Source organism: Oryctolagus cuniculus, chromosome 15 (assembly GCF_964237555.1).
Source record: "Oryctolagus cuniculus chromosome 15, mOryCun1.1, whole genome shotgun sequence".
In the NCBI taxonomy this organism is placed as follows: Eukaryota; Metazoa; Chordata; class Mammalia; order Lagomorpha; family Leporidae; genus Oryctolagus; species Oryctolagus cuniculus.
In genome coordinates, this window is record NC_091446.1 from 75,170,124 (window position 1) to 75,182,645 (window position 12,522).

The following is a 12,522-nucleotide window of genomic DNA, read 5'->3' on the forward strand; positions in this document are numbered from 1 at the left end:
ACTAAGGTGATGCTGTGCATCGTCCCATGTTGCCTCGCTCAGTCTCCCTCCACAGCATACTCAAATGTCATATTGATCCAGGTGACCCTGATCACAGCTGGCATTTCCTCCCACTAAATTAATGAATAAGAGGATTTTGACGAATTGAGCAAAGTCTAGATGCTTTATCTTACACTGACATTTTGATTTTTTAAGGCGATACATCTCATAGCTGTATCCTGCAGATAGATAACTCCATTGTTCTATTCATTTGTTGGAGTGGTAGAGAAAACCATCAAACTTGCCAGCATGCTCAAGGATTAGCTTTGCAGCTTGTCATAATTCACCAGGCTCTCCCACTGGCTGCTGCAGAGAGAGAGGCAGAGAGGGGCTGAGTTAATCCCCAGGTGCTCACCTGCTTATGAGGACCAAATCCAAGGGACAGTGGTCAGTAATCTGAATGGTAGTGTCCAAATTGGTGTAGATAGCTATAACAATACCCCAAGATTCTATCCAGGAAACTGCATTATAAATGCAAGGAGCATGGTCATGGGACCATAGGACAGGTTTAAGGTGGTAACCAGAAGGCCCGTTTCTAGCTACGGTGTCATGATGCAGGGGCAGGATACACCGATGGTGGGAATATATTGTGCAGTCCACAGTTGTGGCCATGGTAGTATTGTAGTCTATACAGTGTACTGATGGAGCCAAATGATATTATCAGGAGAGTTAAGAATGTCCCCAAGGCTGCAGGTTACTATGTCTTGGGTTGTGACCAACAAAAGCCACTTTTTCAAGTGCTCCACTGGGCAGCTCCCTGGTTGGAGTACATTCCTTGTGAATGGGACTGCATCACCTTGGGTGAAGTCAACAAGCAAGAATTCATGAGGGCTGGTTGTGAAACCACCACCTAGTCTGAGGGAGGGCTCGTTTGAGTTGAAGGCCTTGGTCAGGGCTGGTCTGGGAGGGAGGGATGTGGACTTATGGGAAGTCTGGTGACAGCTCTCTGAAGCCGTGTGCTTCTGGCTCTCTGTTCACTCAGTCTTGGGTTGGCCTTGCTGGATACTGGGCTTACTGCCCTCCAGCCCTGCAGGAGAAGCTGTTCTCTCTGGAGAAGACCTTCTGGAAAGGTTGGCATGGAAGGGCAGAGGTGCTTCCTCTCTAATTCATAGTTTTATTCAAGCCTCTCTCTCTCTCTCTTTTTTTTTTTCTTTTTTTTACAGGCAGAGTTAGTGAGAGAGAGAGAGAAAGGTCTTCCTTCTGCCGGCCCACCCCCCAAATGGCTACCACAGCTGGCACACTGCACCGATCTGAAGCCAGAAGCCAGGTGCCCCCCCTGGTCTCCCATGTGGGTGCAGGGCCCAAGCACTTGGGCCATCCTCCACTGCACTCCCAGTCCACAGCAGAGAGGTGGACTGGAAGAGGAGCAACCAGGACAGAATCCGGCACCCCAACTGGGACTAGAATCTGGGGTGCCAGTGCCGCGGGTGGAGGATTATCCTAGGGAGCCATGGCACTGGCCTATTCAAACCTCTTAACTCCTCTTACAGATCTTAACAAGCTAGGCAGTTGTGATGTATAACTGTACACGTGTGGTTTCCTGGATTAGCTCTACTTTCTCCACCCTGTTCTCTGCCATGGAAAGCTGTCCTGTATAATTTGCTATCCTTTCTCTGACTCTGGTTGCCCTGGCTTGAAATCAGAGGGTAGAGGACAACAAGGCAGGAGCACCAATCCCTGTAGACCCCTCCCTGTGAAGTTCCTGGAGGTGGCCTGGATCCCTCCCTCTAGGGCTTTGCTGCTCTCCTGGAGGGGTGCTCCCCATGGCTCTCTCCATCTGGGCTCTCATAGCTACTTTCTTCCATTTTTCTTTTGGACCTAGGAGTTATAACAGTGTCCTTACCTAACCTTAGGTCACTGCACTGTCTCTTCCTGTTCTTTCCTCCCAAATTTGAGTGTTTGTGAATAGAACTTTTGTTAATAGCACTTCCAGTAATCCAGAATGTGCTGTTTGTTTCATGTAAGGATGCTGGCTGATAGAAACTGTACCATCAAGCCAGTTCTATTCTTACTTACTCTCTCGGAATCAATGACATGCACATAACTCCCCAGAAGTCACTGCTGTTGTCTGGGACGCTGCTGTCACAGTTTGGAGTTGCTTAGTCACCAAGCATTCTGGGAGCTCTGTGATATTGTGGGAAATGCAGGGGAAGCTGGAATGCTGAGGGCACTGAACTCGACTGGCATGGGATAGGAAGAGTCCATCATCGTGTCCAGAAGTTTGCGGTGAACCTGGGCACCATGGAGAAGGGAACCAAGGGCCAAGGGCCTACCAACTGTTTCTAGAACCATCCAATTATAGGATAACAGACTAGAAGGAAACCTTCACTACTCATAAACTCTAAGGACACTGCAAATATTTTTATGGTGATACACACATATAATTTAATTTATATACTTAGGAAAACACATTTATATATTTATTTTTATATTTCTGTATGTATATTTATATTTACATAATAGAATATATTTATATATTCTTATTATATATTTCTACTTATGTTATACATGCATAAACATATATACATATATTTTTATGGGATGCAATAAAATTTTATTTCTAGTTATTAAGAAATGCCATCTATATCTCACCCTTTTTGTTTCTTGATTGGCCCTTGTCCACTGTAATTCTAGGCAGTCGTGCTAAGCAAGGACAGTCATCATATGATGGCCTATAGCTTCAACTTTAAAGATAGAGAAAGTCTCACCTCTGTCACATGGTAGCTTTGTGACCTTAGGCCAATTACTTTGCCTCTCTGAGTCCCAGTTCTCTCTGTAACTGGGAATGCAGGAATGCTCAGTATTTGTTTGGCAGAGAGCTTGAAAGGCAGGACAGAGATTGCTTCTATAGAATGCTTAGCTCAGTCCCTAGTAGGGGAGAAGTGTAGGGTGGATGCTGGCCACGCTCTCCTCCTCAGTTCCCCCTGCCCTGTGTCAGTCACAGGAGCTTCAGCGTCCTGGGTGTCCAGCCTGCCCTAGCAGCCTTTTCCGCTCCTGTTGGTGAGAATGGAGGAAGAAGGTGAGCCCCTACAGAAGAGAGGTGGGAAGAGTCATGCAGAGCAGCAGGGCTGATCTGAAGGGGCCTGCACTGGGCACGGGCTGGCTCTAGCACTGTGACTGCTGGGGCAGCTGAGGACTGCAGACCACCTCAGGGGCTCCAGGGCAGTGTGGCTTTCTGGGTTGGCTCTTTCCTCTTCACCAAGGAAAGCTGTCCTGTATGATTTGCTAACCTTCCTCTGGCTTTGGTTTGGAGTCACGAAGTAAAGTGACAGTATTGCCTGGCTGACTTCTCTGGCCAGGATCTGTTCTGGAGCTAAAGGCAGGGGCATCAGGCAAACCCTAGGAGGTGGAGTGGAGAGCATAGCCGAGGAGCTTGGGTAAGTCCTCCCAGTTCCGATGCCCTTTGTCCCTGAGGAGTGGGGGCATACGTACAGGGAGGAGACCTGGCTCCACCCCAGGGCCTTCATGAGGCTACGTAAGCATTTTGACGGAACAGGGAAGATGTAGATCTGTGGCTAGGTGTTTCTTTTTTTAAAAAAGATTTACTTTATTTATTTGAAAGTCAGAATTACACAGAGAGAAGGAGAGTCAGAGAGAGAGAGAGAGAGAGAGAGAGAGAGAATGGTCTTCCATCTGCTGGTTCACTTCCCAATTGGCCTCAACAGCTAGAGCTATGCCAATCTGAAGCCAGGAGCTTCTTCCAGGTCTCCCACATGGGTTCAGGGGTCCAAGGACTTGGGCCATCTTGTACTGCTTTCCCAGGCCATAGTAGAGATCTGGATAGGACGTGCAGCAGCCGGGAATTGAACCAGCTTCCAGATGGCATGCCGGCGCTCCAGGCCAGGGCTTTCACCTGCTGCATTATAGCGCTGGTCCCAACTAAGTGTTTCTATTTGATGCTAGATGTTGTTTAAATGTCTCAGAAGCTGCCGGTGCCATAGTTCAATAGGCTAATCCTCCACTTAGCGGCACCAGCACACCGGGTTCTAGTCCCGGTCGGGGCGCCGGATTCTTTTCCGGTTGCCCCTCTTCCAGGCCAGCTCTCTGCTCTGGCCTGGGAAGGCAGTGGAGGATGGCCCAAGTGCTTGGGCCCTGCACCCCATGGGAGACCAGGATAAGCACCTGGCTCCTGCCTTCGGATCAGCGCGGTGCGCCGGCCACAGCACGCCAGCCGTGGTGGCCATTGGAGGGTGAACCAATGGAAAAGGAAGACCTTTCTCTCTGTCTCTCCCTCTCACTATCCACTCTGCCTGTCAAAAAAATAAAAAAAAATAAATGTCTCAGAAGCTGAGCTGTGTTCTTATTATTACATATTACTGTTAAATAATAATACCTGAAGTTTCTTGGGTGCCTATCATGTGCTGGTCATTGTGCTTTTTTCTTCTTGTGAAGAATTTAATTACATGCATGGCTTCTTAGAAATAAAGAAACATGCATAGAGAAGATAAATAAATTGCTAAAACTCACATAGCTGGTAAATATCAGAGCTAGCATTAAATCTGAGTCAGCTTCTCAGTGCGTAGACTTAGAGAATGACTTGGTGGGTAGCTCCGTTGCAGACAGCAAGACCAACCCTTGATCTTCTGCTTCTATTTCACAACAAAATATTGCAGAATGACCAGCAGAATTGGGTTTCTACCCTTAGGTTATCACTTTTCTATCTGTGTCACTTAAGTCACTTCATTTCTCTGGGTCTCAATGTTCTCATCTATAAACAATGTCCACCTCCCTCTTAAAGCAAGTGTGAACTGATGTAAGAATCCTAGCATAGAACAGACATCAGTAGACAAATATCCCCAGTGTTCTTCCATTACATCCCACTCTGAGAGCCCATCATCCATCATTTTGGATGCCTCCAGTGACAGGGACCTCACTGCTTCCCAGGTGCTCTGAGTCTAGCCCGTTGGAGAGCATCCTTGATCACCAAGGATGCTTATCTGAGATCGGTTCTCAGAGTTGACAAAGATCACCGCCAATCCCCGTTTCACATCCATGGCTTTTTCATCCTATGAAGTTAATGTTAATGGCCCGCTTAGTTTTTCTTCTCCAAAGTAAACACCTGCATTTCCTTCCACCCCCTCTCATGTGAGAAGCTTGAGCATCCTCTCACCAGATGTCCCATCTCCTTGGGAGTGTTCGCCGATTTCTCCTGTGACTTTTTTTTCTTTATTTCCCAAGAAGTACAAATTCACTGTAGAGAAAAGTAAAACCATAGAGACAGAATCAATAAAGAAAAGGATGATTTTGGATGCAGTGCTTGCTCTCCTACAGCCCACCCTGGGGAGCTGGGCGCCTTTGCTGCCTTGAGTTATCTGCAGTCTGTGCTGACACATGCCTTGGTATTGTAGAGTAGCTCTTCTGCTCTAGCATCAGGTGACTAAATAGGAATCTTCTTAAGTTACCCACTGGAGATATTTGAGAAATGGAGGGAAAAAGAGCAGTGCCGAACCTCTGCAGATGTTGTTACCTTGTTTATCTGCTTTATTTGGTGCTAAAATCGCCTATTGCTGGTGCATTGCATTTCTATCATAGGAGTCTTGTACAAAGGAAGACTGGCCTCCCAGAGGTCCTGGGCAGTCAGCTAGGGCCTAAGTAAGCCAGCTTAGAACCCTGGGTGAGGAGAGTCACAGCTGTTCTGTAAGACAAGGTAATTAGTCAGTTCTTTCCGTTACCATTTCCCAGGGAGGTCTTCTCTCTAGAATTTCTTATTGGTGCCCAGAGACTTGTCTTGTTGAAGTGTGAAATGAAATGCTCCCTTCCTTACATGTTTCAGTGCTTAAAATCCCAAGTTCCGTCCCCTCTGAGTTCCCAGTCTCCAGTCCCCTCAAGGTTTTGAATACCTGGAATATCGACAGCATTTCTGAAGGTGTGCCCTTCTGTAGAAGGGAGGAGTGCCACTCGGAATGCAGAAGTTGGTTTTCAGATTCCACACCCACAGCAGGGATAATGCAGCTTACATCTGTAATTTTAGTCCACTGTTTTAGGAAAATGTACATGGGTTATACTGGCGTCTCATCTACCTTCACGCAGGCACAGAGACACACATGGTGGAAGGAAAACCTTGGGAAGAACTGCCTGCTTTACTCATGGCTGAATCATCTTCTGTTTTTTTCAATCTAACATGTGCCTCTTCTGTGCTAACTACCAGTGGTCCTGACTTGGAGTATCTGTGATACTTAGTGGCCAACTTCAGATTTGTGACTCATTTAATATTGTTTTATTCACTTAGAGGTTTTTGTTGTTGTTGTTGTTTTTGGTTTTTTGGTTTTTTTGTTTGTTTGTTTGTTTTTGACAGGCAGAGTGGACAGTGAGAGAGAGAGAGACAGAGAGAAAAGTTTTCCTTTTCCCTTGATTCACCCCCCAGTGGCCACTGCAGCCTGTGCGCTGTGGCCGGCGCACCAAGATGATCCGAAGCCAGGAGCCAGGTGCTCCTCCTGGTCTCCAATGCGGGTGCAGGGTCCAAGGACTTGGGCCATCCTCCTCTGCATTCCTGGACCACAACAGAGAGCTGGACTGGAACAGGAGCAACTGGGACAGAATCTAGCACCCCAACTGGGACTAGAATCCAGTGTGCCAGTGCTGCAGGCAGAGGATTAGCCTATTGAGCCATGGCGCCAGCCAAGAGGTTGTTTTTAAAAACTTGCATCAAAAGTTAGACCAAAAATTAAAAGTAGCATGTGAGAATTGACATATCCTTGGAACAGGCAAGGGGAGGGCAGAAGTGTGAGTACAGGAAAGGAAATACCCAGAATATAAAATCCAAGGGCCTAGGTCCATCCACTAGACTTTTAATCGTTCCTCTTGTGAGTTTTTAGTTAGGTAAATAAAAACATTTGCTTGTTTAAAAAATGTGCATTTATTTTATTGGAAAGTCAGAGAAACAGAGACAGAGCAAGAGAGACATCTTCCACACACTGGTTCACTCTTCAAATGACTGCAATAGCCAGGGCTGGGCCAGGCAGAAGCCAGGAGCTGGGAACTCACTCCAAGTCTCCCATGTTGGTGGCAGGGACCCAAGGCCTTGAGTTTGACTGTTGCCTCCCACAGTGAACAATAGCAGCAAGCTGGAATTGGAAGGGGTGCAGGACTTGAATTCAGTCACTCTGATACAGGGTGTGGATATCCCAAGTAGAATCTTAATTCCTGTGGCAGGCACAGACCCCTAGTCATTTTTTTTTTGGTTGTGTTTTATTTTTATTTATATATTTTCAGAGATTGATTTATTTATTGAAAGACAGTGACAGAGAGTGATATATATATATATATATATATGGAGAAAGAGGTGGGGGAGGGGGAGGAAGGGGGAGGGAGATATCTTCCATCTGCTAGTTCAACTCCCTCAATGGCCATAATGGCCAGGGCTGGCCCAGGCAGAAGCTGGGAGCCAGGACCTCCATCCAGGTCACCGCTTGCTTTTTAAAATTTTTTTAAAATTTAAAATGATTTTATGTGTTTATTTATTTGAAAGGCAGAGTTACAGAGAGACAGAGGTAGAGAGAGAGAGAGAGAGAGGTCTTCCATCCACTGGCTCACTGCCCAGATGGTTGCAACAGCTGGAGCTGTGCCAGTCTGAGGCCAGGGACCAGGAGCTTCTTCCAGGTCTCCCATGTGGGTGTGGAGGCCCAAGCACTTAGACCATTGTCCACTGCTCCCCCAGACCATAGCAGAGAGCTTGATCAGAAGTGGAGCTGCTGGGACTCAAACTGGCACCCACATGGGATGCCAGCACTGCAGGCAGCAGCTTTACCTTCTATGTCACTGTGCCTGCCCCTTCTTTTAAAATTTTAATTGTATATGTTTGTGGGGCACAATGTGATAATTTGATACTTGAATTCAGTGTGTAAGGATCAAATCAGGTTAGTTAGTATTTCTGTCTCCATCACTCAATAACTTAATAACTGCATGTGTTTAGAGGGTTAAATTGGATGTTTTAAGTGGGATGCCAATTCCTTTTATATAGGATATTCCACAAAGCTGTCTTTGTTTCCTCAAGTAAAAAACCCAAAATAGCATGAAGTTTGTTGAAACTAAGCTGCCAGGAACATGAGACCAATACAAGAGTGACATGTGAGAAAATTTCTTGTGAAGACAAAGGAACCACTAGGGAGAGAACCCCACGTGGGACCCCTTCTCAGCTTCTGACCCTGCACTGGGTCAGCCAGACACTAGAAAGCCTTCTGCTTTCTGAGTTTTCAAACCACAGTTTGTGATGGGTTAGCCCTCTGGTCCTTGACTGTCACACTGCAAAAGCACCACAGAAAAGGATGGGTGAGGATTTCCTTCAATCTCTGTACTGCTTCATCCAAATAAAATGTTTGGGGCTGGGGTTGTAGCCCAGCAGGTTAGATGGTACCCCCACATTGTAGCCTAGCAGGTTAGATGGTACCCCCATGTCTCATAGAGAATGCTGGTTCGAGACACAGCTGCATCACTCCCAATCCAGTTCCTGCTATTGCATCCTGGGAGGCAGCAGATGATAGTTCAAGTGTTTGCGTCCCTGCCACCCATGTCAGAGAGAGTTTTAGGCTCCTGGTTTCAGCATGACTCATTGCTGGCTGTTGTGGGCATTTGGGGAGCAAACTGGGAGATAGAAGACTGCTCTATCTCTGTCACTCTGCCTTTCAAGTACATGAAAATAGATAAATAAGCATTTTTAAATTAAAATACAGTGCCCTCCTATGAGAGTTTTATTCTGGGTGTTGCCATGGTTCATAAAAGCTGTGTGCTTCCAGCAGGTTCCTCACCAGGCACTAGGATGGGTGGTGGGCCTGGACACCAGGCTGTATCTGGGATTTCAGAAACCTACTCTTGGAGTTCAAATGCCCTTTTCTCATCAAGACACAGAATGTTCTCTGGAAGTGGTGTGCTGCAGGACTGAGCAGACAGCAAGCCTCAGTTTGCCAGGGGTTTCCCCACTGCCTGCCTGTCTGCCTATTCCTCAGCCTCTCACCCTTTCACGACCCAGCATTGTGCTGTCCACACTGCTCCTGTTGGGTGATTCTAGCATCACCGCCATGGGGAAAGTCACAGCTGCATCCAATGGCAGAGATGGACACCAGGTGAACAGTGTTTCCATCGCAGGCAGAAGACTCCATGGTCACAGGTGTGGTTCTGGAGACTTGCCATGCCCGTCCAGATGGGAGCACTCAATCAGCTGTCCCTCTTGGGGGAGAGTGGCCGGGAGAGTGACCAGCTCTTTCCTACCCACCTGTGCCTGCTGCTCTTTGTAGGACCAGGAGAGGTCATGCTAATGGTGCCAGCGCTCCACAGAGCTGGACTCTCAGGGAGAACAGACACTTTTCTAAAGTTGAGCAGGAGCAAGGGAAGTGCACGATCAGAATAGAGCAAATTGCCATGCACAGTCAGCACAAAACCTGAAGGATTTCTGAAAGCTCTCTTGGGTCTTTCTTTTTTTGAAGAAAGATAATAGGCTTTAAAACAAGTATGACTTTCACCAAGAACTAAGGCCACATCATCTTGTGTTGAGCTTGGAGTTCTGAGCTTTGAATGGTAGCACACCTGTCAGGGTTAGAGAGAACCAATAGTATGTGTGTGTGTTCATGAGTGTGTGTATGTGTATGTGTGTGTATGTGTGTGTGTGTGTGTGTGTGTGCCTGCATGTACCCTAAGGCATTGGCTCACATAGCTATGGAGGTTGGCAAGTCAACATCTGCATTGGACAAGCTGAAGAACCAGGAGAGCTGATCAAATGAGTTTCAGTCTGAAAGCCACAGACTCAAAACCCAATGCACTTGTTTGTTTCAGTTCAAGTGGAGAAGCCGGCAAAAATGGATATCCCCAGTGCAACCAACCTGAAGTGGGAGGAACACTTCTTCCTCTGGGGCTGGCTTTTCTGTGCCATTGAGGCCTTCAACGGATTGGCCATGGCCCACCCACATGCAGGAGAGCACTGGACTTGGCTCAGTCCATGGATTCAAATGTCAACCTCACCAGAAAGATGCCCACTGAAACACTTGACCAGTACAGGCACCTGCACCTTAGCCAAGGTGCTGCACAGAGTTAACCATTAACCCCACTTGCCTATTTGTAAAGAGAATTTATTAATGTAGGGAGAAGGACGTACCAAAGTACACAAGAATGGGAATAAAAATGAAAATGAAGGAAATTAATGCCTTCTCCATACCCTGAGTCCAGGAGAAGAAAAAATACACTGCTTGAGACCTGATCGCTTTTGAAATGGGCTGTTTGAACCGTGAAGCGAGTCAGAGTGATATCACCTGGAGTAAATGTTTTAAAAATCACAAGAGAAACAGAAGTCGCATAAAAGAGACCAAAATTCCACATACCATAGGGCATAGAGAGAGCTCTTCCACTGTCCCATTAGGTAAGGACACCCCGCCTCGCCCCAGACACTTGGCCTTGCTCCCTCTGCTCGGGGGAACTCGCACTTGGATGTCCGCTGGTCTTTGCAGTCATAGGGTGTGGGTGTTAGGGAAGGTGGCAGGCAGCTGGGGGCATTTGCATGGCCTGTGGGTCAGTGAGGGGACTGAGAAAATAGGGTTGTGGACTGCTTATTACAGGCTGTGAGTTGTTGTAGTGAGGGCAGACAGGGAGGGAACAGGGAGGAGAGAGGAGATTTTACTGCCGTTTGTCAAACAGCCTAAACTGTGTGATCCTATCTAAGACCACACAGCACAGAGCTGGCTCTGGTTGAATAGCAGGCTTGGCCCTGGGGGGATGGGGGCAGCACTGTGATATTCTAGTTTCTGAGCTAGTTTCTTCTTTTATTTTTTTAAGATTTATTTATTTGGAAGTCAGAGTTACAAAGAGGCAGAGGCAGAGAGAGAGAGAGAGGTCTTCCATCCTCTAGTTCACTCACCAGATGACTGCAACTGCCAGAGCTGCACTGATTGGAAGCCAGGAGCCAGGAGCCTCCTCCAGGTCTCCCACATGGGTGGAGGGGCCCAAGGACTTGGACCATCTTCTACTGCTTTCCCAGGCTATAGTAGAGAGCTGGATTGTAAGTGGAGCAGCTGGGACTCGAACCAGTGCTCATATGAAATGCTGTCACTGCAGAAGGCGGCTACACCACAGCACCGGCCCCTTGAGCTAGTTTCTTAAGCCAAAATGACTTCCTTCTTTGCTTCCACAGTTTAGTGCCTCAAAGGCCATGGGAATGACCATAGAAGGATGCTGGGGAAGCTTCCTAGGGTACAGGAATCTGAGCCTCTGGGCAGGGGCCACCTGGGCCCTGGCAAATCTGGGAGCCATCACTCCTCAGGCAAGCAGGTGAAACTCAGCATCACCAGATTTCCCTTCCACTACTTTCTTCCCTGTCTTCCCCTTACTGCTGGTCTCACAGCAGAGAGGGAGAGGGAGAGGGAGAGGGAGAGGGAGAGGGAGAGGGAGAGAGGGAGAGAGGGAGAGAGGGAGAGAGGGAGAGAGGGAGAGAGGGAGAGAGGGAGAGAGGGAGAGAGGGAGAGAGGGAGAGAGGGAGAGAGGGAGAGAGGGAGAGAGGGAGAGAGGGAGAGAGGGAGAGAGGGAGAGAGGGAGAGAGGGAGAGAGGGAGAGAGGGAGAGAGGGAGAGAGGGAGAGAGGGAGAGAGGGAGAGAGGGAGAGAGGGAGAGAGGGAGAGAGGGAGAGAGGGAGAGAGGGAGAGAGGGAGAGAGGGAGAGAGGGAGAGAGGGAGAGAGGGAGAGAGGGAGAGAGGGAGAGAGGGAGAGAGGGAGAGAGGGAGAGAGGGAGAGAGGGAGAGAGGGAGAGGGAGAGGGAGAGAGGGAGAGAGGGAGAGGGAGAGGGGTGCTACTCTTGAGTGGACAGGTCAGAAGACACCGTCTTTGGGCTTCAAATGAAATTCACACTGTGATGTCATCAGCTACTCAGCGTGGGCCCCTACAGGGCACAGAGCAGCCTGTTAACCTGGACTGTTAAACCAAGGTAAGGAAGGTTTTCTTCTCTGGGCCACAAAGAGCACAGATCATAACCATATAGTCATGTTTGATACCATTATGATTCAAGAATCTTTTTATTAAGAAATATGAGAGGGCTTTGAAAAGTTCATGGAAAATGGGCTGGGTTGTGGTGCATGGGGTTCAGCCAGCATCCTGTATTGGAGTGCTTGTTCAAGTCCTGGATGCTCTGCTTCTGATCCACCTCACTGCTAATGCACCTAGGAAAACACTGGAAGATAGCCCAACTGCTCGGGCCCCTGCACCCATGTGGCAGACCTGGAAGAAGCTCCTGGCTCCTGGCTTTGGATCGGCCCAGCTGCAGCTGTTGTGGCCATTTGAGGAGTGAACCAGTGGATGGAAGACCTCTCTCTTTGTCTCTCCTTCTCTCTCTCTATAGCTCTGCCTCTCAAATAAGTAAATAAGTCTTTTAAAAACCAAAAAGAATACAACATGATGGCAAAATGAAAGAACTAAAGCTATACTTAACAAAGTTAACTCTGGAAAGATGCAAAATGCATATGACTATGCTAATACATACACATATGTATATACATATATGATGCACAACACT